Source organism: Arvicanthis niloticus, chromosome 3 (genome assembly GCF_011762505.2).
Source record: "Arvicanthis niloticus isolate mArvNil1 chromosome 3, mArvNil1.pat.X, whole genome shotgun sequence".
In the NCBI taxonomy this organism is placed as follows: Eukaryota; Metazoa; Chordata; class Mammalia; order Rodentia; family Muridae; genus Arvicanthis; species Arvicanthis niloticus.
In genome coordinates this window covers 62,421,501-62,424,990 of record NC_047660.1, presented here as the reverse complement: position 1 = coordinate 62,424,990, position 3,490 = coordinate 62,421,501, and the positions used below count along the sequence as shown (strand labels likewise).

At 44.6% G+C, this 3,490-nt stretch overlaps 1 pseudogene; it reads right to left on the bottom strand.

Moving 5' to 3' along the window:
- Positions 1–484: 484 nt before the first annotated feature.
- Positions 485–2,804, bottom strand: LOC143441589 (transcription factor BTF3 pseudogene; annotated as a pseudogene).
- Positions 2,805–3,490: the final 686 nt, after the last annotated feature.

The window sequence follows — 3,490 nt, the reverse complement described above, 5'->3', positions numbered from 1 at the left end:
TTTTTTCCTTTTGTTTCTCCTTTGAGCATGACTACTAACAAACTGAAACTAGCCCCCTGAACAACTGATCTCCAATCACCAACCCTGCCTATTGGGGCTCTAGCATTTATGTCCCCTCTGAAAAATTTTCAGGATTCCAAACATCACCCAATCACAGAAACTAGCTGCAACTGGCAAAACCATGCCTCCATGAGAGCAAACCATCGTCAACATGGTCAGCTGCTGCAAAGCAGCCCCACACCCCACACCTGAGATTAAAACAAAAACAGTATTTCTGTGTTTTTTAGAAGAAACCAAAATTCCAGAATTCTCACTACAGGAAAGGTCCTAAAACATAAAGAATAACAAAAGAGAAATTGCTATAACCCTTTTTCTTTTTAAAAAATTGTATTTATGTATATGAGTGAAATATCTTCCCTGCCCACCAGAGGAGGGCATCAGATCCCATTACAGATGGTTGTGAGCCACCAGTGGTTGCTGGGAATTGAATTCAAGACCTCTGGAACCACTGAGCCATTTCTCCAGCCTTTTTCTGTTTTTCCTTGTAGCCTTGGCTGTTCTAGACCAGGCTGTCGCTCTGTAGACCAGGCTGGCCTCAAACTCATATAGAGAGCCTAGCTCTGCCTCCCACGTGCTGGAAGACATAAAATATCCTTGGGACATAAAAATATTAGAGATCTAGATTTTATCAGATCCATAAACAAAAGAATTTTGAGAGGTAATCATGATATAAAATAGCAGCTCGTGTGACTTCTGCAAGTGTCACCTTCTTCAGAAGTTGCTTCAATTCAGTGTGCCTCCTTCTTGGAAGCCTCATCAACATTCCCTGCCAGATCCGGAACGTTGTCATCATCCTGTCCAGGAGCAAGCGGTGCTTTTCCATCCACAGATTGTTTGGGCAGAGCTTCAGCCAGTCTCCTTAAACTAGTCAGACTGTCTGCACCAAGCTGGTTTAGGATGCTGGGAAGCATTTCTCTCATCTGTTTTGTCTCAGCGTGGCCTGTAATGGTGAAGGTGTTCGCTGCCAGAGATGCCTAAACTTCAGGGTTGTTAAAATGGATCACTGTTCCTTCGTTTGTAAACATGTTCACCTCTTCAATACCAGAGATATTGTTTACCCCTAACTTCTTTAAGGAGAACTGCAGTTTTGAGGTTGTTTGTTTGTTTGTTTGTTTATCATCTGCCATGCTGGTCTGTGAAACATCTCCTTTCTTCAAGCAGTTCCTTTCCCACCAATGGGCACTTGTGCCTGCAGTTTGGTGAATTTTTGCTAGTTCACAATCATTTCATCTTGTTGGAGTGGAAATGGGCCTGCATGGGGTAATACAGTTTGCACTCAGGGGGTCTCTGGCAGACCAGTGGAGATAAGGCACACACATTCAGGGATATAAGAGGTTAGAGGGAGGCTATAAGAAACACCAGGAAAATATTTTCTTAAGTAACTTTTCCTAGCAGTAATGTATGAACATAGAACAACTGTCAGTTATTCACAATCTGCACAAATCACTGTTATATCATTCTTTGATGTATGTCGATATGTCTATGTTCTCTTCCATCTATATCCAATATCTATGTATTAACCTAATCTATCTAAAGATAATTTTTAAGCCAGTCTGGCTTTGAAGTATTCACTCTCTTGCCTCAGCCTTTGGAAGAATGGGGTTATAGGAATGTGACCTGTTCTAAAGTTAGTATGTCTCTCTGGTGAAAAATCACTTCACACACTTAGATTAATAAAGGAGAGAACTCTTTAATAACACCATGAGTCTGGATCTGGATAATGTTCAAAGAGGGGTCAGCTGTGATCAGAATTTTTACATTCATTTTCGGCTTATCCATTCCACATATGCAAATTCTGAAATCTCTTTCAGGTCCCAGATCCAGGTTACTCTTGGAACAATTTTAAGAGATACAGGAGACTGAAAGTCTGGTTACTCAGGCAGATACAAGATTTACACAGCAAGGATAGTGTCAGAATTACTTCTAAGTATATACACCAGTGTTGTTCTTTTCAAATAGTTATCCAGGGTCATCTTGCCTGCCTACCTACCAGCAGAATTATGCTTTTCCTGAGGAAGGCACAGGGGATTTAATGACAGACTAAGACTTAATGACAGTTGTGACTTGGGGCTCAGCCATTGAGCTGCCCCTTAGAGGCATGTTTTTTTTAATAAGGGGGATAGGCCTAATGGCTGGTTGTAAGTTAGGGTTGTCTCCTTTTGTTGTGGGAATGGAGTCTAATTGGAGGTCAATCTTAGTGCACAAACATTAACAGAAACTTTCTCAGTAACCCAAAACTTCAATGTTGGCACAAAAATTTCTTTCCTAGAGTGTGTAATAAGCCTGGTAATTATATACTTATCTCCCAGTCATATGGGAGGCAAGCTTCTTAATGAATCCTTTGTAGCACCAATTTACTCGTTACTCTTGCATCCATCCCGCACCTGCCTCATATATTTTCAATTCAACAAGAAGCAAGGGAACTTGGGAACACACACATACATGGTTTTGTCTTGGATTATCAGGTGTGAACGGTCAATTAATTAAATATAGCCCAAATGGGGCCAAGCCAGGCAACCTGAGCTCTGTCTTTCGAAGGAGAGAACCAACTTTTATTCAGGTGCTGGACCAAGCCTCCAACCCTCACCTGCCAGGCAAACGCTCTATCATTGAACTACTTTCAAAGCCCAACAAGTAAATCCGATAAATTTTTTGATACACTGTTTTGCTATGTAGGTTGACCTTGAATTTTTCAAAATCCTCCAGTCTCAGCCTCTTCACTGCTGGAATCACAGGCTTGAGTTACTGGACAGGCCATCTTCTCATTTCTCTCTCTTTTCCTCTCCCCCCCCACCCCCGTGTCTGTCTGTCTGTCTGTCTGTCTGTCTGTCTCTCCCTCCCTCCCTCCCTCCCTCCCTCCCTCCCTCCCTCTCTCTCTCTCTCTCTCTCTCTCTCTCTCTCTCTGTGTGTGTGCATTCTCCTGCCAGGACAGAATACATTTTGATGAAATTCTCTCACTATGTCGGTCCTCATACCCGGGTCCCCATTCTCTATCTTTAAAGGCTACTCATTAAAATGAAATATCCCTATCCATTCGACCACTGACACCATATAAGGCAGCCAAAACCGTACGAAAAGATCCCTGGGCAGCCATTCCGTACAGGCGGGTCTCGTTAACACTGGGAGTCCCTTTCATTATCCAAACAACAGGTCTCCGCCGGCAGCCGGCCACCCCGGCGTCGGGGAGGTTACCCGCTAAAACCGCCCCTCGCATTCCCCCGCCCCCCCCCGACCCCTTCCGGTCTTCGCTGAGGCACCGTTCTTCCTCAGAGAGCCCTTCGTCCCGCCCATCCACTTCCGGTGCATTCCCCAGGGCGCTGGGGAGCGCGCCTTTGTGTGATTGGCCGCTCTGCTTATCAATCCAGAGCCCGGCGCCCACAATTGGCTGGCTTCCCTCACGGTCGCGTCACGCCGCTGAAGCGGATTAGGG